At 36.7% G+C, this 27,889-nt stretch overlaps 1 protein-coding gene across 4 annotated transcripts in view; it reads right to left on the bottom strand.

The window, feature by feature from the left end:
* R3HCC1L (R3H domain and coiled-coil containing 1 like) overlaps positions 1 to 27,889 on the bottom strand; it is an 84,964-nt gene that overhangs the window by 54,150 nt on the left and 2,925 nt on the right. For 3 of the 4 annotated variants that reach the window (XM_045878580.2, XM_045878579.3, XM_045878578.3), the window contains exon 2: positions 14,977 to 15,082. The exons of the other annotated variant lie outside the window; for it this stretch is intronic. The gene's annotated coding sequence lies outside the window, so the exon portion shown is untranslated. The remainder of the gene's footprint in view (positions 1 to 14,976; positions 15,083 to 27,889) is intronic. 4 annotated transcript variants of the gene reach the window in all.

Below are 27,889 nucleotides of genomic sequence, written 5' to 3'. Positions count from 1 at the left end.
AAACATCAAATAGTCCAACATATGTGTACTTGAAATCCCAAGAAATAAAAAAGAGAGAAGATGTGACAGAGCAATCTTTAAAAAAGGTAATAGCCAAGGGGCGCCTGGGTGGCTCAGTCGGTTAAGCGGCTGCCTTCGGCTCAGGTTATGATCCTGGAGTCCTGGGATCGAGTCCCGTATCGGGCTCCCTGCTCAGCAGGGAGTCTGCTTCTCCCTCTGACCCTCCCCCCTCTTGTGCTCTCTCTCACCTTCTCTCTCTCAAATAAATGAATAAAATATTTTTTAAAAATAAAAATAAAAAGGTAATAGCCAAAATTTTCTAAAATAAAGTATGTCTAACCACAGATCCAAAAGGTTCAAAGAACACCAAGCATTGAACACCAAGCATCAAACAAACAACAACAGAAACCAACACCTAGACACATCATATTTAAGTTCAGGAAAAAAGAATTAAAGATAAAGAAAAAGCTTAAAGGCAGCCATAGTGAAAAAGACCTATTATATACAGAGGAACAGAACAAGAACTTTTAGAAACTATGAAAGCCAGACATCATTAAAGTGCTGACAGAAAAAACTGTCAACTTGAATTCTACACCCAGCAAGAATATCTTTTGAAACTGAAGAACAAAAACTTTCTCAGCCAAACAAAATATAATTCACCATAGCAAAAGACCAAAGAAGATAAAATATATAATCATCTCAATGGATGCACAAAAAGTAAGACAAAATTCAATATTCCTCCATAACAAAAAAAACTCTCAGCAAGCTAGGAACAAAAGGGAACTTCTTCACCTTGATAAAGAATATCTACAAAAAGCCAAAACACAAAAATGAAACCATGGAAAAAACATACAGCTTGCATCACACTTGATGGTGAAAAATCAATTGCTTTCCTCCTAAAATCAAAAACAAGGTAAGGATGATCACTCTCACTACCTCTACTCAACAATGAAATGTAGGTTCTAGCCAATGCAGTAAGGCAAGGTGAAAAAAACAAAAAAAAGACATCCAGATTGGAAAGAAACAAAATTGTCTTTGCAGAATTACCTTCTACATATAAAATCCCACAGAATTTACAGCAAAGCCAGTAGAACTAATAAGTGAGTTTAGCAAGGTAACAGGATATAAATAGTAGTTCTATGTGCTATCAATGAACAAATAAAAACAGAAAATGTAAAGAGTACCACTTACAACATCACTCAAAAACATGAAATACTTAGGTATAAATCTAACAAAATATATGTAGTATCTATGGTGAAAACTGTAAGACACTGATAAAAGAAATCAAAGAATATCTAAATCAAGTTCATGAATGGGAAGCTTCAATATCAAGATGTCAATTCTCCCCAAATTATCTTTACATTTCAATCAGAATCCCAAAAGGAATTTTATAGAAATTAACAAGCTCATTCTCAAACAAATATAGACAGGCAAAGAAACCAGAAAAGCCAAAACAATTTTGAAAAAAGAACAAAGTTAAGACAATTTACTCTACCTTACCTGATTACTATATAGTAATCAAACCAGTGTGATATTGGAGAAAGGATAAATCAACAGATCAACAGATCTGGGGGAAGATCAACAGAATAGGGGGAAAATTCCAGAAATTGACCCACACATATATGATCAGCTGATTTTCAACAAAGGTACAAAAGAAATTCAATGAAGACAGTCTTTCCAATAAATGATGCTGAAACAATTAAAAATTCATATTGATAACAGGAAGATAATTTCTATCCATACCTCACACCATATACAAAAACTCACTCAAAATGAATCACAGACCTAAATATAAAACCTAAAACTATAACATTACTAAAAGAAAATACAGAAGGAAATCTTTTTGACTTTGGGTTAAGCAAAGATTTATTAGATACAACACCAAAAGCATGATCCATAAAATAAGAAAAAAATGTTTAAATGAATAAAGTGGACTTCAGCAAAATTAAGAACTTCTGTTTCTCAAAGACACTGTTAAGAGAATGGAAAGACAAATAACAGACTGGGAGAAAATATTTGCAAAATGTGTATCTGATAAAGAACTTTATCCAGAATACATAATGGCCTCTCAAAATTCAATATCCAAAAACAAACAACATTTTGAACAATACTTTACCAAAGAAGATATAAAGATGGCAAATAAGCACACCACAATGCTCAACATCATTTACCACTAGGGAAATACAATTCCATTTATAAGAAATTCTGAAAAAAGCAAAACTTAAGGGGCAGAAAATATATCAGTAGCCGCCAGAAGCTCAAGTTCAGGTGAGGGGTTGATTACAAAGGGGCAGAGGAATTTTTTGGATTGATGGAACTGTTCTGTATCTTAATTGTGTGGGAGTTACAGGACTGCATGCTTTTGTCAAAACTGACACAATATACTCTAAGAAAAGTAAATTATACTGTATGTAAATTATATATTAATTTAATGAAAAAAAATCACATCCTCTAGAAATTCCTATCAAAATATAGGTGACTGCACTGACTTCTTAATTCCTGATTCTTGGCTTTAAGAAGCCAGTGAGTAATTTGCCCAACCTTAATGAAGTTACATTAGTAAGACTAAAGACCAATGTTTCTTAAAACTTGAGGCTATAGTCTTTCCTAATTTAATTCTGCAGTCATTACTTAAAACTTCCACTGACTCAATTTAGCATGAGTAAAGACTGTAAAACCTAGTCTATTATCTATTCTATATATAACCAAACCACACAATCTTTGCATTGCACTCAGGGAGATATATCAAACTATTTTTAATATGGATAGTTTTGTTCTGAACAACCTTAAAGAAGAGGACACTGAGAATATTCTAAGATACTCTGGTAATTCCAAATAACTTTAGGCACATCAATATATAATACTTTTATCTAAAACATACCTTCTTTTCATAATCCCTTGCTCAAAACCTTAGTGACTCACCAGTCTACAAGATATAAAATAATATTACCCAGAATTCAAGGTTCTCCAAAATTTGGTGTCACTCTACTGTTCCAATCATATTTCTATCACTCTCAGACACAAATCCTCCATTCTGCATCAGATGGCCTCATGATCTGTTCACTCCAATTTCTGAAATGCTCTCCTTGAATTGTCTCAGTCTAAACGCACCTCCTAGTCACTATTCCTTCAAAAGACTTATCTCAGATCCAGCTTTTTCCTTTAACTGTTTGAAGACACGTTGATTTCACCCTTCTGTGAATTCATGCGCATTCATATCTATGGTATTCATGTCATTATATACTAACAAATTCTTCTTTAAATGTTTCACCGAATGTCACCTCATATTCTGTAATACAGTTTTTTGAGAACAAATACTATTTCTCACATGCTTCTTGTATCTTCAGGAACATAACAAGTACTCAATAAATATCCCAAGAAAAAACATTAATGTGAAAGTTAATATAAAAGTAAATTTAGGGGTGCCTGGGTGGCTCAGTCAGTTAAGCATCCAACTCTTGATCTCAGGTCAGGTCTTGATCTCAGTCAGGGTCATGAGTTCAAGCCCTGTGTTGCGCTCCATGCTGGGCGTGGAACCTACTTAAAAAAATAATTTTAAATCACTCTAAATTTTAAATTAATTAATTTTAAATTAATTTAAAATATTTAACTTCCTGGAAAAGCTTATTTTAAAGCTTGAGAAACTGAAGCCAAGAGCACTAGCCTTTGATTCCCGAGGTCTGTGCTGTATCACATTCATCTTCATAGTTCCAGGGTTGAACAGAGTGCCAGACACATGGAAAATACTTAATATTCAAATATTTTACTAAATTTCATTTTCTAAGGCCAAAGCAAGAACTGAAATCCTGGAGTTCTACCCCAATCCTCCCAAGATTATATTAGTGCCTTGAAATGTTCTCTAATTTTTCATATGTGTTCACAGATTCTCCCCGGATAGGGAGAATTTAATTTCACAAAAACAAAAGCTATACTTTCTCCTCCTTTTAAAGCTCACAGAGCAACCACAGTGCTGAGCACATGCAGAGTAGGTAGGCAATATTTCTATCAGATTTCTTAAAAGCAACATAAAGGCAGCTCATATATACTTTTCTGCCCCATGTAAAAACATACTAGTTACTCTTCCTACTGGGAAGATTTATTTTTCATCATCTTTGGCAAAAATTCTAGAATGCTATCTGCCAGGTCCATTGCCCCAATAAATATGCATCCACAAGCAATTATGGAGATAGATAGCTTATGGGGAGGGGGCACTCTTTGGTCAGGTCCCAATGCTGGCCTGTGGTTAGGGGGAAGGGAAAGTGGGGGGAGGGGTGTGGCCCCATGATTAATCATTGCCCACTTTGCTTAGGGGTATTTATCACAGCCCGCTGTCAGGTAAATCACTGGAAAAACACCTCTTCAGTAATTAATGTGAAGTGACGGATGGACAGCCCCTGGGCCCATTAATCAGGAACATCAGCAGCCTACTGAGATTATGAATGTCAGGATGCATAAACTGCCGGTGGATCAATAGGCCCAGGAATTCATCCAAGGCTCTCATTTCCGAGGCATCTCCGGTACATTAGGCTCCCCCGACCCCTCCCCCAATCTGAAATGAAAAGCAAAGCTTCAGAACAAAGAGCAGGAGCTGAGGTCTGAAGTGACCACTGCAAGAAAACAGTCAAGGAAGCTGGCCAGGGTAGGAAAGGTACCAGGACAGGCAACATGAGCACAGAGCAATACCTACAGTCCCTGCCTTACAATGGTTTGACTTAATTTTACAACTTTACAACCGTGGGAACACATATGTATTAAGTAGAAACCATATTTTGAATTGTGAATTTTCATTTCTTCCTGGGCTAGCAAGCAATATGCGGTACAATACTTTCTGGTGATGCTTGCTGGTCAGCGGCAGTGAGCCGCAGCTCCCCATCAGCCACACCATCATCACAAGGATAGACAACTGATACACTTACAGCCACCCTGCACCTCTTCCCTTTCAGTACAGTACTCAATACAAGAGATATTCAACACTCTATTATAAAACAGGCTTTGTGTTGGATGATTTTGCTCAACTACAGGCTAATGTAAATGAGAGCATTTAGATTAGGCCATGCTAAGCTCTGATGTTCAGTAAGGTAGGTATATTAAACATACTTTCAACTTATGATATTTTCAACTTACAATGGGTTTATCAGAACATAACCCCATCGTTAGTCAAGGAGATCTGTACTGACCAAGAGGCTCTTAGACGGCTCAGGGCCCTGGAAAAGCATGGAAGGAGGAAGATGACAGTTAACAGTCAATCACTCAGAGCCTGATTATCCATTTTAGGAGTAATCCAGCTTCTTGCTTCTAGTCTTTTAGCCATTTTTCTATCCATATTTTCTTTTCTTTCCTTCATATTGACACCACTAATATAAAGTAGAGAGAAAAAAGAGAAAGAAAATTCAATTTCTGCTACCTAACAACCTAGGTACAAATTTCAATTTAATAGGAAAAAATTTGTACAAAATAAAATCACTGAATTATCCTCAAATTTAATTTAGCCTTATCCCTCAATACTATGACAAACAGGGAATTGCCAAAAGTACCCAGTGTTTTCAATGGAGAAAAAGGTGGTCATCCTGATCCCTTAGCATTTACAAAGCATTCTGCCAATATAAGATATAGGTTAAAGGCTACACTGTGGCGGGATTCCAGCAAAATGAAATCAGGTCTTAATTCTATTTCTTCTCCAAGCCAAACAAAAAACTCTCCATCAAAAGGATCTGTTCAACTTGTAAAACAGTATGGAGCAAAAAGAACATTACTGTTTGCTGATCACCCCAAGTTTATCAAATTTTGTATGGGAAGTAGGGCTGTGCTCTGGTCTCTACTGAACACATTCTAGGCTTGCATTGACGGGAATGAGACTGCACTTGCTGCCACATCCCGCCAATCCCCAGCGCTGTGCTTTGTGGTCAGAGTCAGGCCAGGGCTGCAATTGTTGGTCAGAAAGTGTCTCAGAGTTACGGCTGCCTGTTCCGCTAAATCTCATTTCATCCTACTGATGGATGGATGGACAGATGGCTGCTTGGTGAAAGCAGCGTTATCAGGCAGCTTCTATGGAGCCTCTGAATGATGGATAGCCCTCTTTCTACTTTCTCCAAACCACCATCGATCCAAGCCATATTTCAGCGGTCAGAAGCCCAGTAATATTAAGACACACAATCAGGTTAAGTTACTTGCAGTGTAAACCTCTAGAACAGAAATTCTAACACCTCTGCTTTGCTGTCATGAACTAGGCTGAAAATGTTACAGTTTCATTCTTTCTAGCTGCTATCCCAATGCATTCCAACAGCTCAAAGCCCAAAGGGAACAGCTGGGCTCCATTCCTAGGAGCACTCGGAAAGCTAGCTTGCCTGCCAAATTTTTTACTAGCCAGTTCCGTGAAATGAACTCTGCAGTATTAGTGCACAGATCTGTGAATATGTGTACCCAGTGGAGTGTAAAGCCATCAGAACCATACAAACCATGTAGGGTTTGTCAGTAATAAAAATCACTAGCCTCAAATGTATGGAGCCTTGGGTATACCAAGCAGACCCTGCCTACCAACACCAAGGATGGTGCTTAATTAAAGCCAGGATAATCCCAAAATTCTGTCTCTATCCAGTCTGCCTAGCTGGCTTCTACTCTCTTGTGTACATATCAAATCGTAAGTACTAATCCTTGCTCATTTTCACAGGCACACTCCTGCATCCATTTGCTCTGTCGCCTTCTAGACACTCAGCTTGTCATTTGGACTCCATGCCCTCTTTGTTCCTTCCACATTATCCAGTGCTCTCAGACAGCAACTCAGACTCATATAACTGGACTCTGTATCAAAGTTATTTTCACTTGTGTAGCTGGAAGAAACGGATTCGGACTCCAGCTTTTTGATATAGATTCCCTTTGTGATACAGATGCCCTCTTTTTTCAAGCTAATTTATCCCCAAATGACTTCCCCTATGAATGCTTCATTATCAGCTATACCCCAAATCAGCTTGGCCTGATTCTGCCTAGTATGGCCCCTCTTGGTTGACTTGTTGCGCCCTGAGCCTATGCTCTAGAGAATTTTTTGTGGGGTTAGAAAAATGTCTCAGTGGAGTGTTGTTCTTCTTGCTCTTATGTAGTTTAATATTTTAACATTAATGCCTTAACAACACTTATAGTCCTGTTTCTTGCCCCCCCAAAAAAGAAATATTATGTACTATTTTTATAAGATACTACTTATTATAATGTATCAAGAATATCACTGCCCTTCACATAAATATTAAAGAATTTTTACAGAATCTTAGAATTACACTACTGAAAGAGATTGCATAGGTCAGAATTCAACATCTTTATTTTCCAAATAAGGAAACTGAGGATCTGAGGTTGTGATGTCCATGGTTAAATAGATATTAAGTGACAAAGAAAGGCTGGAACCTAGGTTTTAATTATAAGTGCTGTGCTCATTCTATTATATTTCTCAGACATTTCACTTTCATCCTTGGGATTTCAAAGACAATGGAGATAATTAGGGTTGAGTATCATTTGTGTGCATGCCTGTGTATTTGGGGGGAAGAAGGTGACCAAAAATAACTGAATTTGGTCACCCATACTATGCCTCCCGTCAAAGTTGCCCATGGGTCATCTGAGAGCCACTCACTATCTTGGAGAACAAAATTTAATGAATCCCTAACAACTAGAAAACTCTACTCTTCTCCCTTCTTACGTATTTCTCACAGTCCTATCTAGAAGGGTGAAAATAACAAAAGCAGAAATATATTTAATCCAAGTAGAATCAGAAAAGCAAGAAGCTCCATAACTTATTTAAACTAAATGGATATAAAAGCAACGTGACCTCCTCATTTCCAAGGACGCTGGCTACCTTCTTGTTAAAACATAGCACAAGCTGACTGATGGACTTCAAACTCTGGTGGCCAAAATGTGTCACTGCTGCATTTCCCAACTGCCAAGCTCCCTCCATATCTATCTTAAAAGCTTCCAGATGAAAAAGATCTTTGAAAACCAAGTGGTCTCACCTCCTCATTTTAAAGATGAAGAAAGTGGTCGAGGAATTCATCTAAGAGTAGGAACTGAGATCAGAACCCACGTCTCATATCAACTAAAACTACTAGTTTATTCCTCATCATAGTTGCCTTACCCAGTTTTTCACCCCGTATGTGCTCCAGAAATACTAGCTGAACAAAAGTTAATCAGGAAGTTAATTATGCTGCAAAAATAATCACATAATGCAGATCAAAACCAAATATATTACCCACACTAATGCTCATCTCCATTAGTATAAATGATCAGGAAGACTTTTCCATCCCATTACCACAAAAAAGTGCCTCATACACTAGACAGGAACTCTACTATGACTATTCTTTTTTTTTAAAGATTTTATTTATTTATTTGAGAGAGAAAGAATGAGAGAGAGCAAGCACATGAGAGGGGGGAGGGTCAGAGGGAGAAGCAGACTCCCTGCTGAGCAGGGAGCCCGATGCGGGACTCGATCCCGGGACTCCAGGATCATGACCTGAGCCGAAGGCAGACGCTTAACCGACTGAGCCACCCAGGCGCCCCTCTATTATGACTATTCTTAACACCAGACAAAACATTTCTCCTAAGAATTTTTAAAAAGGCACTTCCTCAGAAAAAACAGCTTGTGTTAAGTGAGTAATAAGAAATGACAATACTCTGAACTCTTATTTTATTTCTGTAAACTCCCTAAGTTCACAGAAAGGCTGTTTTATTTGCATTAACCAAATACATTTTAAAATAATTTTTTATATTTATTTGCAAGGCTATCTTATTAAGTCAACATAACAATCCTTTCATGAAAAAAAGTCTTTTTACAGAGTTTCTGTTTGGTTAAGATCTATTAAGCCATGTCTAAGAGAACAATGACATATTTTTCAAAATCTGCTGCTGTGAACTATAATTATGTTTTCTGTTTCATTAAGGCTTAGGCCCTACAAGCAAAACTGAAGAAGTGGTAGAGTAGTACCAAGAATAGTAGCAGAGGAAGAAAAAGAGGAAAAAATAACCAACTACCATTTAATGAGTATTTACCATGTGACAGGGACTACGCTAAATGTTTTATATATATGTATAATTAATATATATATTATATATATATATAATTGCAAAGGGGGTGGAATCCCTAATTTAGAGATAACAGTCACAACTGTCTGTTTCTCCTCCCTCCCTGTAGCTATGCTAGCAAGTGTGAAGGCCAAATGTGGCTGGTAAGAATCTGAAAAACCAAAAGCAAGTTTCACTTCAAAGCAGGCAAAGAAAACATTAGAAAATTAACAAATATAGCTTCTCTTATATGCAGATTGAAGGTTTACTAATTAGTGATTCAAGAAAAACAAATATATATATATATAAATACATATGTAAGAGATCTCATTTGATTCCAACTATAATACTATGAGGTGCTTATTATTATCCCAGTTATACAAATGAGAAACCCAAAGCTTAAGTAATTCAAGATCACACAGTTCTGAGCACCAGTTAGGATTTCAAAGTCCCTGCATTTAACTGCTACAATACACTGTGTGATATTCAGCAGGATGGTCTCTTACAATAATGTATGAATTTCATAAATATTCACAATTTGCTTCTGTATAAATACAAAAACAACCAAACAGAGTTCAAAGACCGCTGCAGTAAAACAAGAAAACCGAGGATAAGAATGAAAGAACTTGAATGCTTTCATGGCACGCCTATTTCCAATAACCTTCCAGCCTTAAAAGTGCTGACAATAATAATTCACTATTGTCTCCGAAACTTCCTCATTCACCTTGCCTCACTCTCAAAGCCATATGGTGAAGAATCTCACCAGGTGTCAGGAGAGGAACTCCCTCTCTTCTATTCCCCACAAGAATAATCTCTGTACTTCTTCCTCCCAACTCCCCCAACCATTTGAAAACATTGTCCTTCTCTACATACTTCCCTTTCTCCAGAAGCACATGTGAACATGGGAACAGCAACCAGTGAAACTGGTAACACAATTCTTAGACTGAAAGAAGCTTCAAAGCAGAATGTAGAGTGCACTTTCAAACCTGAGTCTAAAAATAGAAGAAAATGGGTGCCTGGGTGGCTCAGTTGGTTAAGCGACTGCCTTCGGCTCAGGTCATGATTCTGGAGTCCCGGGATCGAGTCCCGCATTGGGCTCCCTGCTCAGCAGGGAGTCTGCTTCTCCCTCTGACCCTCCTCCCTCTCATGCTCTCTGTCTCTCATTCTCTCTGTCTCAAATAAATAAATAAAATCTTTAAAAAAAAATAAAAATAAAAATAAATAAAAATAGAAGAAACTTGTACATCAAATACCTACTGAAGACAGTATTTTCAGATATAATCTTAAACAGGATATAATAGCTACAGTATTTTATTATTAGTCTGTGTTGGAGATTTATAGCCTTTGCCTCTCTACATGCAGTTGCATAAGAATACAGCTTGCATAACTGGAAGAAATATTTCATGAAAAATCTGATTTTCAAGACAATGAAACTATATATAGGATACATGATTCCAGTAGGATCGTAGGGGCACCAAAACACATAAACAAACCATGGCACGAAAAGGCTTTTCTCACAATGAAACACAATTCATGTCCTCAAGTTATTTTACACTCCAGTGACTAGAGTAGCCATGCATCGGCACCAACTGATTTCACGCTTTATAGGCTGGGAAAAAGTCTGAAGCTTAGTCTCTTTCACACTCCACTGACATGGTAACCCCATAGTTCACCAACTTAACTGTTCAAAGTTTAATGTTAGTGCACCTTTTATTGACCACCTCAAAAGGCAGTCAGACCAAAACTTTAATATAACTGAACAACAGCAATATAACATGTAATAGAAAGGTGGAGAGAAAATTCTGCTTCCTACTCTGCATATATACCTGGGGAAAAGAGAAAGGAAAAACTCCCTCCTAAAACTTCTTTCCCTTACTAGACATCTGGAGGTTGGTCTGTATTTCTAGACTTATTAGAAATTAGTTCCTCTCCTGGGTCTATCCTGGGTTTCACTCACTGATATCCTACAGTTGACAAGACAGTTGAAATGGACAAGACTTTAGGACTGCACCTCAAACCTGACATGTGTTAAACTTGATCTTTCTTTCCCTTTAGGAATCACAAACTAAATCTAATAAACCACACAGTAAATTTTGAAAGTAGATGCCACTAGGCTTAATCTATGCTGTTATATATATTACCTCATTTGATCCCAACTACAAACTAAGAGGTAGCTATGATTATCTCAATTTTACAGATGAGAAATTTGAAACTTAAGTTACTTAAAATCACACAGCTTCCAAGTATTGTTTAGGATTCCAAAGTCCCTGCACTTAAGTAGTGTAGCAGACTAGAATATATGCCTTCTAAAAATTGGAGTAGTGGCACCTGGGTGGCTAAATCAAACGGCCGGTTTTGGCTCAAGTCATATCTCGGGATCCTGGGTTTGAGCCCCATGTAGGGCTCCCCGCTCAGCAGGGAGTCTGCTTGTCTCCCTCTGTCCTTCCCCTGCTCATGGGCACTCCTCCGTCTCTAAAATAAATAAATCCAAAAAAAAAAATTTGGGGTAAAACAACAGATAGCAGAGAAGAGCTTTAAAAACAAAACAAAAGGGCGCCTGGGTGGCTCAGTTGGTTAAGCGACTGCCTTCGGCTCAGGTCATGATCCTGGAGTCCTGGGATCGAGTCCCATGTTGGGCTCCCTGCTCAGCAGGGAGTCTGCTTCTCCCCCTGACCCTCCCCACTCTCATGCTCTATCTCATTCTCTCTCTCAAATAAATAAATAAAATCTTTAAAAAAAAAACAAAAAACAAAAGAAGTACAACAGCAATAAGAGAACTGCAAAGGGGGTGGAATTCCTGTGTTAGAGATGACAGTCACAACTCTCTCTCTCCTCCCTCCATGTAGCTATGCTACCAAGTGTAAAGGCCAAATGTGGCTGGTTAAGAATCTGAAAAACCAAAAGAAGCAAGTTTCACTTCAAAGCAGGCAAAGAAAACATTAGAAAATTAACAAATAAGAGCTTCTCTTACATGCAGATTGAAGGTTTACTAATTAGAGATTCAAGAAAAATAAATACTGTAATTACCTTAGAATATAATATCTTAAGAGCAATGCTCCTTTAAAAAATCAGGAAGCCTGTATCGAGCACTACAGAAGACTTTCCAAGAAGTACAGTGTACTGAACAAACGTAACTTAGGTACTTAAACTGCATTTTAATCTATTATTCTTATGATACAAAAAGAAAGATATATGTTAAAGACTGGAAAAGCTAACAATAGGTAATGGCATTTTCTCTAAGTCAAAACAAATATTTACTAAGTGCAGATACTGTACTGAGATCTATGCTGGGACAGTGGAAGATTGTAAAGTAAGACTACAATAATATAACATGGTTTGAACCACATGAATAATGTAACCTCCCCTTTAAGTTGTCCCCACCTAACTGGGAAGATAAAAAATTTTTTCAAAAAATTTTGGGACACCTGGGTGGCTCAGTCGGTTGAGCATCAGCCTTTGGCTCAGGTCATGATCCCAGGGTCCTAAGATCAAGTCTCGTGCACTGGGCTCCTTGCTCAGCAGGGAGCCTGCTTCTCCCTCTGCCTGCCGCTCCCCCTGCTTGTGCTCACTTGCATGCTTTCTCTCTCTCTCTGACAAATAAATAAATAAATAAAATCTAAAAAAAAAAATTTTAAGGTAACATATGATAGCCAAATAAAGAGAAAAGCAGTAAATGATAAAAACATAAAAAGTGAAATATCACTAAGGGCCTGGAATGGTTGACGATGTCATAAAGTAGGTGGGATTGGAGCGAGGCCTTTATAAGCTGGTTTAGGGAATGAGAATCAGAGGGGGACATTCCCTGGAGAAGGAATAGTGTGAACAATATGAAGAGGCAGTAAGTCAAAGAATGTTATTCTGAAGACAGTTAAAGAAACTAGTCTAACTAGAGCCAAAGCTTGAACCATATTGAACCATAACTTGCCCCACATTAAATTCTATTCCACAATCCAGAAATACTCAGAAACCCATGCCTTGATGTCTGATGAAGACTGCTCTCGCTGGCTAAGTGTTTCTAAAACACCACCAGTTGGAGGTAAATGTATAAAAAATCTAATATATAAATAAATGACAGGATATCCATTTGTCTGAGATAAAGGCCCAGTCATTCCAGATCTAGATATGGTAACTGGCCTTACTACCATTACAATAATTCCTGGAAAAGGTAAGTCCCATCCCTATCACCCTGATCTTTATAGTCCCATTTCCTGGCATGAAGTGGTATTTCTAGTGTCTTCAACATTTTTAAATCTATCCAATCCATACTCTCATCAATAGAACATTTAGCCTTACAGTTTGGTGACAGAATGAAACAATGACACCTTGAAAGGAAAAATGAAATACCCGATTTTTCTACTCCACCAAAAGCCCTCCCCACTCTCTGGCTGTTCACTTCACAGTCGTTTTAGCAGAGCTAACAATAGCTTCCATTCAAACTGCCCACAGAACCCGAGTTGCTCTGCTCTTCTCTCATTTGTTCCCCTCCCCACCTCCTCTATAACTTACACACAACCATCTCACTCTGCTGGCGGTCTTCCCCAACTGCTGCCCAACCATTCACAGGCCGTCACAGATTGTCAGCACTGCGTTCAGGGACTTGGGAAGTACTCTTGTGGGACAACGCAGTGTGTTAGTACAGCATTTTCCTGGACACAATGTCACTCTTTATAGCAGTTGCAAATTAGTTTCTTCTTAAAAAAATAATACTCCTAATAAGACAGGTACAAGGAGATTTTAAATAACCAAGATTAAAACTCACTTTGGTATGCTCTCAGATCGGGGCCGTACCAGACTCACACACAATGAAATCCAATGCCTCTACTCACACAAGCCAGACACACACTCTAAGAACATTAGAAGTCAGTTTTCTGATGCTAACAAAAGCAAAGAGATTACCAAAAAAGATATGAAAAGAGAATCTTCTTCCCCTTTTTTTTCCATAGCTGTGGCTCCTCATCCTTAGATTCTATTTGAGAATACGTTCAAGCTCAGCTCTCAATGTCAATATTTACTTTTCATTATATATTGCTATGTAAAACCATTTAATAGAAAGTTCTGTAAGTCACCAGTATCATTTCATTAGTTTCCAATTTTTTGCCATATGCTTCAGCAGCACCCAAGTCTGATCTTCTGACATTTGCTATGACTAACCCTCTTGATACCACTGAAGTCTTCACCCTACATATCAGCTTCCCAGTTATCACTGGTGACACAAAAGAATCAGAACCTGGAATAGACTGAAAAGATCATTAAGAGGATGAGGGTAAGAAGAACCTCTTACAAAACAGTGATCATATCAACTTATATCTTCCTGGAAAAAAACTTAATTAAAAAAAAACACCTACAGAGTAATATTAAACAACTAAAATCAGTTTCACTATATACCTCATTACTTTTCATTTCTAATTCCTTTGATAGCATTATTCATTCTGCTTCATTATGCCTTGCTGAAGATATAATTGACCATCTACTCTTCCTGAATCAGTTCTTCAAACCTCTACAATAACACAGCTTCTTTACTGCTCCCTGTATGAGAGAGCGCCGAATCCTAACCACTAGACCACCAGGGATGGCTGAACTGCTCCCTGTATGAACGAGGCAGAAGTTCTAGAGCTTGACAGGAAGGATGTCAATTCTCAGTTCTTAGGTGGAGAGAGACTAAAAAGAGCAAAACTAGTATTCAAGCTTTGAGAACTAATGCTAATATTGAACCAGCCCCTTTTCTCTTTACCACAAACACCAAAATTAAGAACAGTGAACAGAAGAAAATCTTTAAGACACCGTTAGTCCTTCAGGTAATTGCCACTCTCAAACTTGTTTTTTACATGAGAGTTACAAATAAAATGACACTAAAGAAACAAAATATAAGCAAGCAAGCAAATATTTAGAGTAAATAAACAATATTTCTATACTATACGCAGAAGTCGTAATTAAATGACTTACCAAATAAATGACATTTATTTTCTGAATAAAACTTTAGAACACACAGACAGATTGTGTCTGAAGGCAAACGACACAAAGCTTTCCTTCTGATAAACAGCAGCCTCACCTGGAAAATAATAATAATAATAAAAGTTACTTTTATAAAAATATGTAATTATCAGTTCTTTGACACTAGTGTATGCAGGTAACTTTCATTATCTCATTTTTTGAATACTAAAAGCTTCACACAGTCGTTTACCTACCATAGAATGTGTAATGGAAATAAATACAAATAACAAAAATACTTCTTGGAAGCTCATGACCCAAACAGAATAAAAATGTCATCTTTTCTCACTCTCAGTCCTATGAGAACTAATCTGAGGGGGCAGAAGTGCCTACTAACTGCCATTAAAAAAAGAGAGAGAAAAAACAAAACAATACAAATGATGAAAAACACAAAAAGATCAACTTCTAGTCATCATTATAGTTCTAACTAACAGGATGGCACATGGTGGATGCTCAATAAGAATATACTGAATGGATGGTTGCCTGGATAAAAAATAAACTAGCCAAGAAAAAATAAATCACATCAGTGAGCAGAGAAATGCAAAATAAATGTACCTTTTTTGTCTGTCAAACTGACAAAGATTAAAAAAAAGAGCAATAAGGTCCTGTTTTGGTAAATGGAGACTGAATAGAGTTCACACATTGTTAGTGGAGGCACACATTTTATTAACGTATAAAGCATTTGAACAAATTTCAGATAATGAACTTCTACCAGAAGACTTATGCCAGAACTCTTTATAATAGTGAGAAATTATAAACTTTAATATGCACCCATATGGGCAAGGTTAAATAGATTATGGTACATCTCAACTATAGAAAAATAGACAGTCATTAGAAAGGATAATGTAGCTCTATAAATTTTGATATAAAGACCTACAAACATTTTTTAAAAATGGAAAATTTAACAAGAAGTGTATAAAACCAATATAAAAATTTTGAAACATTCCTGACACACAAGTAGATTTAACAAATGGACTCAACACAATTCAACATCATAAAGATGTCAGTTCTCCCTCAAGTAATTTATGAATTTAACATAATCCCAATAAAAATCTCATTTGAGCAAACTTTCTTATGGAGATAGACAGCTGATTACTAAAGTTCAACAAAATAAAGATGTAAGAATAACCAATACTGCGAACAGCATAAAAGAAAAGTTAACATCCTCACAATAGAGTAGTACTACACAATTGTCAGAGAGAAGAAAAGAGAGAGGGAGGGTGAATCTATAAATTGATATGGAATGGATTCCAAAATACATTGTGTTAATTGAGAAAACCAAAGTACAAAAGAGTTATCTATAATATGCACCTTTTGTGTAAAAAAGAAGAGGAACTAAGAAAATAAACATATATCTCATCATTCCTGGGGGAAAAACACACAGTGAGGATAATTCAGAGAATGATGAAACTGGTTATCTATAGAGGGTGGGTGGAAACAGGTGGTAAGGAAAAAGAAAAGGGTGACACACTGCTCTGAGTATGTATTTTTTGTACAATTCTGACTTTGGAACCATGTTAATGTTTCACATACTCAAAAATAAGGAAGATCAATTAGGACAAGGAGAAAAACTTAGAATAGAAATAGAACTGAACTGTATTTCAAATGACTAACATAACCATGGGAGGGAGGGAAGAATGCTGGAGAGAGAAAACTAATCCAAGTAACTTTTAAACATGGTTTTTAGATATGCACTGTCCAACAGAAACATAATGGGAGCCACATATGTAATTTAGTATTTTCCAGTAGCCACATTAAAACAGGTGGAATTAATTTTATTAATATATCTTATCTAATATATCTAAAATATTTTAATATATAATCAACATAAAGATACTATTAAAATACTAATGAGATATTTGACATTCCTTATTTCATACTAAGTTTTCAAAATCCAATGTATATTTTACACTTCGGACACAATTCATGTGTTGTAGCGACCCTATTTGACAGTGGAGATTTAGACTACATACCCTTAGGCTAAAGGAAAACCTATCAAGAAATATTGAGCCTCCTTAGTAGGTATCTTTTAAATAGTGGTATGAGTAAGCAATTCTTAAAACTATTTTCTGATATTCTAGGATTGAGCCAGTAAGTAAAAATATGAATAACAGGGCTAGATTTCTCACTGTTGGAAGAGGAAGTTATAAGTACAGAATAAAGGAAGGACAGAATAAACCCTGTAGTACTGGCTGGGATCAGAGGTTATCAGTATAAACTCAGTGCTTTCAGTAGACAGATGAAGATGTACGAGTGTGCGTGGACACACACACATATACCACATACATCTATTTCCTAGATGCCTGCCAAGAGGTCCTGGAGCAATAATACCCAGTAGTAACGAGGGCATCTGGAGTCCCAATCATGGCTTTTGAAACCATTCTCTACTAAAAGGAACCAGAGCTCCTTGAAGAAATAGCTCATTCCAGGGCTCAGGCTGGGAAAGTACAAGATGAGCCTAAACATTTTGTTGTGGTAAAAAGTAAGGCAGTACTCAAAGAATGAGAAGGGCAAGCCAAAAGAATGACAGGAATTAGCTTGAAGGGGCTCCCACTGGCCAAATCAGGGACAGCCACAAAACAATTATGAAATAAAGTATTATTATAAATAAGTGTAGAAAAAAATGGCAGAATTAGAAACACCATTCAGGAACCATCATGAAAATGATTCAGGCAGAAATCACTAAATACTAAAATTGGGGAGTAAAAGCTCAAGAAGTAACAAGACATTCATAAGGTCCCAAACTGTTTTTCTCAAAGATACTTCAGAATTACAAACAAAATGTGGGTGGCTCTGTCAGTTGAGTGTCCAACTCTTGGGTCATGAGATCAAGCCCCCTCCCTCCCTCTTTGGGCTCTACAATGGGCGTGAAACCTGCTTGAGATTCTCCCTCTCCCTCTGCTCCTCACCCCCCACCCCTGCTCACACATGTGCACAAATGAGCTTTCTCGCTCTTTAAAAAAAAAAAAAAAAGTGAATGTACTTAACCCCACTAAACCATACACATAAAAATAGCTAAACTGGTAAATTTTATGTTATGTATATTTTACCACCAAAAAAATTACAAAAGGAAAAATCGTAACCACACTGGAACCTGGCAGACACTACCTTTTAAAAAAACTTAAAAAAAAAAAAAAACAGGTGTTTTTTTTTTTTTTTTTAAGGTATAAAACAAGGATGGATTTTTAATGAAGTGATCCAAGATCACATTACCAGTAATTCATCCTACGCCTCCTGACATGATGCACTGAGAAGTATAACATTACTTCTATTGTACTCCTGCCAAAAATAGATAACCTAAATCCAATCATGAGAAAACATCAGATAAACCCAAATTAGAGCCATTCTACAAAATAACTGTCCTGCACTCTTCAAAAATGCCAATGTCATGAAAAAAACACAGACTGAGGAAATGCTCCAGATTAAAGGAAAGTAAAGACCACTGGAATGCAGAATTTTCTTTTGCTATAAAAGCACATCATTGGGACAAGGGTTGAAATCTGAACAAGTCTATAGATTAGATAATAACATTAAATCTGTTTATTTCCTGATTTTGACAACTGTACCGTAGTTACATTAAAAAAAAAAAAAAACCTTATTTTTAGAAAATGCATTCTGAAGTATTTAGGTATACAGGGAAACAGGCCTGCACCTAACTCAAATAGTTCAAGAAATGCATATACAGGGGCACCTGGGTGGCTCAGTCGTTAAGCGTCTGCCTTTGGCCCAGGTCATGGTCCCAGGGTCCTGGGATCGAGCCCCACGTCGGGCTCCCTGCTCAGCGGGAAGCCTGCTTCTCCCTCCCCTTCTCCCCCTGCTTGTATTCCCTCTCTCTCTGTCAAATAAATAAAAAATCTTAAAAAAAAAAAAAAAAGAAATGCATATACAAAGAGTGTATATATATGTGTATGTGTGTATATATATATATAGAGAGAGAGAGAGAGAGGGAGAGAAAAGGAAGGAGGAGGAGGAGACAAAGGAGAAATGGAAGGAGGCAGAGAAAAGGGAAATGTATAGAAGTGTTAACGTTTGAGGTATCTGGGTAAATTTTTTGTATTCTTGTAACTTTCCTGCAGTCTGAAATAACGTCAACATAAATTAAACAGAAAAAAAGATGTTAGCACAGTACCTGACACATAATCTGTAGTCAAATAAATGGCAGCTGTTAGAAGTTGTTATTATTATCTTTAGATTCTGCACAAAACAATCCTCTTAAAAGATATATACATTTATGGTGGGAAAAAATGGGAGGGAGAAGCAAAATAATACACGTTTCATTTAAACATACTTGCACAAATACATAAGTAAATGCACAGAAAAGATGAGAAAATACACTGAGGAATCAAAGTGATTCTTATTTTCTTCCTCATACTTATCAGTATTTACTAGCTTTCTTATAATGAAAATGAATCATTTTTATGTCTTTTACCAAAAATTATCTGTAGAAATTAAAGGGATAGCCTGCAGTCAAGGGAGGCATGACATTCTTCCTTTACTATAACATTACCCTCTCTGCAGACCCATATTCAGTTATTGTTTTTGAGCACCATATACTGTTACTTGCCTTTCATGTATTAAAATTATAATGATCATGTAGTATCATTTCACATAAAAATATTGCAGTCAGTCTTATTAAATCCTTTCAGTCCTGTGGGTTAAGAGAGCGGAATGGACATACGCATATAAATTTGCTTCTTTACAAAATCCTATTAACATAAAAGTTTGTTTGGTTTTTTTTTTAACATACAAATCAACAAAGATGGAAAGAGGAGAAAAGAGTAAGTAACACAACTTTGGAAGTTGGAACATATACAGGTATTTACAGCAGGTCCTGGAGAGCCAAATCTCAATCCAGCAGTAGAGAAAGCTGAGACCCAACCCAATTTACAGCCAGCACCACCTCTGGAATTGGAAGTGAAATGGAGACTGTTTGAGGAGAAGTTAGATCCTTAGATCCCCTTCTCCCCCTTGAAAGAAAACTTGAGGTTATCTCTGCAGAATGTAAAAAGGATGATCTCTAGGCTGACTACAAAAATGCAGAGGTCTTTCAAACAGGGTGAATAAGGGAGCATGTTAATAGCTAAGATCTATGTTCCCCACCCCATCCCCACATACCAGCTCCCCAAAAAATGCAAATTATAGATTACAAGGACCTCCAAGTACCTACAAATACCCAGCACTACATAAAAATAGACAAAGACCCCACACCAAGGCACATCACTGTTTAATTTCGTACTGGGTGCAAAGCAGAGACTCTTAACAAGTTTCCAAAGAGTAGGTCCAAACAAAAGAAGAGGATTTGCGTTTGCTGAGGACTTCTCAAGAGCAACAGAGGACAAAGAAAAAACTATGCATTCAAAATTCCAAAGAAAAACATTTCCAATCTAAAATTTTACACTCATCCAAACTATATTCATCAAATGTGAGGACAGGAAAAAAAAAAAAAAAAAGACACTCTGACATGGAAAGGCTCAAAATACCTCCCACGTATACACTTTCTTAGAAAATTACCGGAGGACTGAAAATTTAAAATTCGAACAAATTCAAGAAAAGACAACTGTCTGTAGCCATGGTAAATTGCCAGGAGTACCAGTTTTAAATCCATTCAATTGATAAGGACAACTTAACACAGCAGGCACTCTTTTACAAGCCAAACAATCAGGGACAGATTCACTCCAATAAATACACTCCCAAGTGCCAACCAATGAACAACGTCACCCAAGTAACCATGCTTCTATAGATGATGTTAACCCACTTCCACCTCTTAAAATCCTCCAATCCCTGAACTCCACCCTCCCCAAAACCACTATGTAAGATTAACAATCCTCTTTGTTCAAGGAGATTGTGCCTGATGAGATATTCTAGATAGGGTGTGATGGTTTCATCATCCTTTGACACCAAATGAAGAAACAAACCAAAACAAAGAAAGGCATGGGGTCTGGAAAACAAGATATCCAACACAAGAGAAAAGTGAAGGAATATCAGTGAGTGGACATTCCAGGATTCCAGGATGCAAACTGCACCAAAAGTAGAAGGCAACCGGTTCAGACTGAAGCTATGTGACAGAGTCAGGCGTGTTGAAGGTTTGTCATCCCCATGTTCTCTGCCACAGTATCATCTTTTTCATCCAACACAACTACTAGAGGATGTGCTCTACCTAAGCAAGAGGGTAAGTGAAGAATAAGGAAGATAAGAGTTATAATACTGGGAATCAAACTGAAAAGGAGAGAAAAGTCTAAAGATAACAAAGGGAAATCTTCCCAGGAAAAGAGCTGTGAAGTAGGCCCAGATAGGAGGACAATGAAGGTCTCCAGAAGAGAAGTTGCCAAAAAAATTTTTTTAAAGGAAAGAAAATTGGAACTGACAGATTACTGTGACTGACCTTGTGGAAAACTGCACTGAGAGGCTACACTATTTCAGACACTATCAGCAAGTAAAATTTGCACAGGCATAATAATGTAAACACAACATTAACTATCTCATTTAACCAAATATTATAACTAAATTAGGAAGCTAGAGGAGAACAGTAGTAGTGATGGTAGTTTAAGAACAGTACAGCTTTCTCTACCATAACAGAGACTCAATATATAATGAAAAAGGACAGCATTGCACATATATTATTTTGAAACATGGAGATACATAAATGCCAGAAGAAATAGCTTAAGGAGCTGAAAGTGGTTACCTTTAGGGAGGAAACTAGAGAGCAGGGGGATTCACTATATTTTGTTATAAATCCCTTTTTTACTATTTGACTTTTAAAACTTGTCTATTTTAAACTGTATGTCTGTTGATAAAATACAAAAAACAGCAACTGATGAATTTCTTATCTTAAATGTATTGTTCATCATTCAAAAATATATAAATAAAATATTTTCAATTGAAAGGAATAAAAAAAAATCCTAGGGAAAAAAGTTCTCCCCCCCCCCTTTTTTGGAAGACCTTCATATTTCCAATACTGAAAGAACACAAACACACAAAATAAAGAAGCTTTAAAAATAAAAAAAATCTTAAAGCAAATAATTACCACTTGAGTGGACAGAATTCAGTAATTATAATACTAGAAACACTGTAGGTCTGATCTTACTTACAAATTCATTAATGATCAGGAGAGTGCAAATAACATTTAATTAAATTTGCTCATTTATCTATTTTGGGAAGTACGATTAACAGCAGTAAGAGAGTAGTAATATAAAAGGACACAGATGGATTAAAACACTGCCCAACACAACCAAACTGGAGAGTGGATGGAAAGCTAAGTAAAATTATGGGCTTAAAACTACAAAAGAGAAATACAGAGGCTTATTTACCATCACTTTACTGCACATTGTTGCCATATAAAGTAATTTAGGCCAAGGCCAAGGTTAAATGAGGAAATATATAAACACACACACACATTATGTATTTGTATACACACATACATACATGTACATACAAATAATTTTTTTCCTTATGAGACTGATAATCCTTATTAAACAAGGATTCGTGAAGGATTACACCCTAAAAACAAAGTACTATTGACACAATCTGACAAGAGTGGCTTTATATTCGCAGTTTTCATAAGTATAGAAACTCTGTCAAGGATTACCAATAATGACAAACTGTCCTAAAGGGAGAATTAACTCGGTTATCTACCCTATATTCTTCATCTAGCTATATCTGGATTATCCTCATTGTTGCTGTTCTTTACGCCCAGGCACTAACCACCCAAAATAGTCTACAAATCCCAACCTCTCCAGCAGGAAGGTGTGGCTAAGTGACGGATTTTCACCAATGGAATATGAGAAGTGGCACATGTAACTTTCAGTAAATATCCTTAAAGGGAAGGAGATGTATTCTCTTCCTCCTTTCTGATGGTTGGAATGTGAATGAAACAGCTGGAGCTCCAGTAATTATCTTAGACCATAAGATAACTCTGGAAAAGAACAGAATCCATGCACAAAAGAGCAGCAACATTGACACCATGACAAACCAACCATACCAGCCCTAGACTACTTTTGGAATTCCTGACATTAAGAGAAATACATTTCTATGATATTTAAGTCTCTGTTACTTGGCTGCAACCAAATCCAATCCTAATTAGTATAACCTCTACTACTAAGACCCACTCCTTGTTTTCTTTCTTTCTCTAAACAATCTCCACCTGCTCCTTTGCCAGCCCCTTTTCTGTTTCCCAAACCCTTACTACCAGTATTCACCAATATCCCACCCTTGGTCTTTTCCACTCTTCTCCTAGGCCAACATTCTAAAAAACCAAACAAAACCAAACCAAAAACAAAAAACAAAGTACACACACACACACACACACACACACTGTATGTCAGGTCTTTTATTTGTGCTCTAGTTTTACCTCCAGCTGCCTATCATTTCACTTGTATAAGACATAACAGGAACGTAAGTGATTTTTAAAACAAACAAAATAGATAAATACAGTAGTGATGGTAGCAATAGCCGTGGTTGTTATGACGCTAATGAACAGCTAATATTTACTGGGCTCTTAATATTTGCCACTCACTGTTCTGAGTATAAGAGCTAATCCTGACAAGAATTCTATGAAGTAAGGAGTATTATCACCGTACCCACTTTAAAAAATGAGGAAACAGAGCCCCAGACAAATTAAAGAACTTGCTCAAGACACATAACTAATGTACCAAAGAGATCATTCAAACCTAGGCTTTCCAGAACCTACCCTCTTAACCAGAGTACACCAGCACTTTATTCTAAGGATGCCATCACAGCTTCAGACTTTCTAAGTTGTCCTCAGCGACCACACTACAATCATTTACACATCCACCATGGTAATAAATTTTATGCCTTTACATTTTTAGAAACTGTCAAATATCACTTAGCAATCAGTAAATAAGATGAGTGATCGAGCTAGAAAATACTCTTTTGAAGACAAATGATATGATCATCAAGTAATAAGACTGGTTTTCTTGTATGACTCTACTGGTTCTGAAAGCAGTTTCAAAAGACAAATTCCAAAGAATATTTATTTGCTAAAATAAATGCATGGCCTCAAAAACAATTTAAAAAGAAGAGCATTCATTTTTAAGTTCTTTAGTTTTAAAGCACCAGATTTTTTTAACTACCACTCAAATTATCTAATACCTAAAATTTGTATTAGCACTTGAACTCACTATCTCTCTCCCTAGGCCTATCTGAGCTCCTTTCCCAATGACACGATCAATTACACCACAATATACTTGCTAGGTCAGGCTCAAAACTTTGAGGTATTCTGATTCTTCCAGCTCTTCCAAACCCATGCTTACTGTTCTTCCTCCACAAGAGCCATCATGTTTTGTTTCCACATTACCCCACCACTGTCCTATTGAAATACTCTCCAAAAACTCTCAACTTTGTGGTTATCCCACAAAGCTACCAGGACAACCTTTCTCGCTGTTTTCATCATATGACTTTCAACAGAAGTACCATCACCTACAGGACCAAATCTATATTCTTCAGTCTAGCCTTCAAAGCCTTCCATTAATTCTTCCTCATTATCACACACATATAAACCTAACAAGTCACATCTCTTTACTACTCATCCTCAGTAAAAATCATACCTTTCATTTGTGCAATACTGTTAACATTCCCTTTTTGTCTCACTCAACTCACATATTGTACTCATTTTTGCTTCTAACTTCTCCTTGCTCCTCTCTGTGTGGAATTTTCTTCTGTCCTCTCCAGTCAATCTGTTACTCTATCACTTCCTTTAAGATCCTCCTCTTCCTTGAAGCCCAAATAACCTCACAGATACTGCTCTATTTTGTATTCCTCAACACAAGGATCATCCAGTAGCAGAACCAGAAGAATCTCAAAGACCGACCAGACTAGGTCTTCTTCTGTGTATGAGTGATTTTGTAAGGAAAAGGTTAACTTTCATCAGAAAGTTGTGTCAAATACCTCAGAAAGTTTGTTGGACAGCTGCCACAATGAAAGCCCACAGAGGGCCTACAACTTGCCCTGCTTTTCAGTTTGGCAATGGTAAAGCAGAATTGGAACCTATCTTCTAATTTCCCACCCAAAATGAATACAAATTTAAAGATCATTGCCCAGAATATATAATTCATGCTAGTTCTAGAAATTGTTCTAAACACTATTCATAAACATGTTACTTTTTTTCAATCAGGATACAGAATTTATATACAATAGCAAGAGATTCCAATTTAAGTGTGTCTGTGTTACATTAATAAACATACACAGAAAACAGAAAGGAAGGAAATAATCCAAAATGTTAAGTTACTTCCAAATGGTGAAAATATAGGTATATTTTCCAAATCCTCTGTAACGAGCACGTATTGAATATATAATAATAGTAATAAGAAATACTTACAAAATGAAAACTGTATAACATTATGAAGTCAAAGATAAATTCCTTGACTGTGAACTCAAGTGTCAGAAGCAAAGAAGTTTCAGGCTACCCAAGGAAACAAACAAGCAGCACAATACAAAAAAAGAAACACTATGGCAAGCAGGGAAAGAAAAGCAATGTCACATTAACAACAGTGGTGGCAGAAACCAAGAGATACATGGCTCATGGGGCTTGTCAACTCCAGTACTTAATAAATCATTGGTTCTCACACTAGAGGAGTCAAGAGGCCAAACAAAAAGGTCACTGGAAACTCTGAATGTATTGAAAGATGGTCACACTGAGTTTGAAACTGTTATTCGGGATGGTTGTAGAGAATTACCAACCACATAAACAAATCAAGGCTATTTATTTTCCTCTGGGTCTTTTCCTAAAATAAAATGTAAAATGAAAGCACAAAAGGTCTGAAAAGATTCACAGAATAAAAAAGTTTAGAACCACATATAGGCTAATAAATTCATTTTTCCTAGCACTAGGTTTTTAATTCCAGTCCAAAATCCCTTATCCAAAACTCTCGGGGTCAGAGAGGCTTCAGAACTCACAAATTCATGTATGAGCTTGTGTTCCTCTCTTAGACTGTGCCTTTCAGTCAGTTTCTTCCCCGCAGCTACCCATCCCATTTCCAAATCATTCTTGTTACCTTTTCCCTCTGATCTTTGTAAACAAGCAGGATTGCTATTATTATTCCTATTTTACAGATAATAAGAAAACACAAACTGGACTACTGGTATAAATTTGAGAGCTTAGGATTTAAATCCAAATGCTTCTCTTCGTTCTTAAAAACTCTTCCGGTATTCCATGGCAAAGAACTTGAAACAGCCCAACTACAAGCCAGTATTAAAATTACGTATGTTCTTTTCTAAGAAGCAAATCTCCTATTAAGGAGTGCCACATACCTTTTGCCCCTATTTTTGCCTCTGTGCCAAGTTAAATGGTCAGGAGCTGTCACAAATCAATACCATTATATTCACAGGTTAACCTGTGTTATTTGGGAACCTCACAATACTAAACACCAGAACCTGCTGTTTCCAACAGTGCTTCTCTGCTTTTCTATTTTTATCCCTAGTCTGAACACAGCCATGTTTGACATAAAAAGAAAAAAAAGATACAAGAGGGACAACAAATATTAATAAAACTGAAGAGTGAATTTGAAGGATGGAAAGCTATATAGAAGACTAGCATAAGACAAGTGAAAAATGCACACCACAGACTGGGAGCAACTGGTCTATGTTTTATTGAGCGAGGAGAAAACCCTCTTCCCAAATGCAGGCTTATAGCTTGCTGAGCAACACCCTATAACTTCTCTTCTATCTAAAGCTCTGACAACTGGAATTTCTCTGTAATTCAATAAACTCTTACGAGTTACATGGGCTTCATCCATCCTGCTGGGCTCATTAACGGGGAACTCTAAATGTTTTCTCCACTAGCTAAGAGCACATTTTCTGGTGGGTGGCATAGAAGGAGGGTTCTCTTTCAAGATAAGAATAACCTAATTCCATTTCTTCTCACTTCTCCTACGAGTAGGAAATCTGCAACAAATACCGTTCAACAACTAAAAGAAATGTCTGAATTAAAACTCTGGTTAATGGTTGTCAAAGATCATCCTAAAGTGTGAGAGTTAGTATATTTATACAGGGTTACTAATAAAAGTCTATACTTTTACTTCTGGCAGTAATTCATTTAATTCTATTATGTCTAATGAGTGCATGAGTGCTGACTCAACAACATACCAGTTTTATCATTCATTCTGGTGAGCTATTTTCTGAGTAGTTAGCTTATGGAGTTAATGAGGACAGGGTCATAGATTCAAACATGCTGGCCAATTAGCTTTGCCGTGTTTCAGGGTTCCATGGTCAAAGTCAACAACCTTAACCTTGGCTAACAACAACAAAAAAAAAACCCACAAAAATCAAAAAACAAAACAACAACAACAAAAAACTAATCACGTGAATCATTAAGGGAGTGGATATAGATGTATTACCAAAATCAATGACTAACAGAAAAATGTAATAAAAAATTTTAAAGAAATAATAATAACATAATCTACCTTTTGCTAAGCCTGGTTAGTATGTGCCTGTTCAAATAATTTCTAATCTTTTCAGTCATATGGTATTGGTATTACTATCCCTGTTTGACAGATGATAAGAAAATGAACTCAGAATGAGAATACGAACTGAAGTCATAAATCACTATTAAGTAGTGGAGCCTGGATTCAAAATTTGACCTAACTCCAAAGCTTAGGTTATTTCCACAATACCATATAGTCTCTCGAGAGTGTGCCTTAGGGACATAGGACAATCAACAAAATGTTTTTATTCAGAACTATTCAACACAGTCATTATTAACTGAGCATATCTACTACATACACTTAGATGCTACAGCCGAGAATGAGTCTACCTTCCAAAACTTCTCTAAGTAAAAAAAGCCAATGAACAAAAGTGTTTAAAACAAAGGAGAAAAACATATTATATAGCACACAAAGTAAATTTTAATGAAGTG

Source organism: Mirounga angustirostris, unplaced genomic scaffold, assembly GCF_029215605.1.
Source record: "Mirounga angustirostris isolate CCGP_5_RB_7025 unplaced genomic scaffold, mMirAng1.0.hap1 SCAF_6, whole genome shotgun sequence".
NCBI lineage: Eukaryota > Metazoa > Chordata > Mammalia > Carnivora > Phocidae > Mirounga > Mirounga angustirostris.
This window is presented reverse-complemented; position numbering and strand designations above follow the sequence as displayed.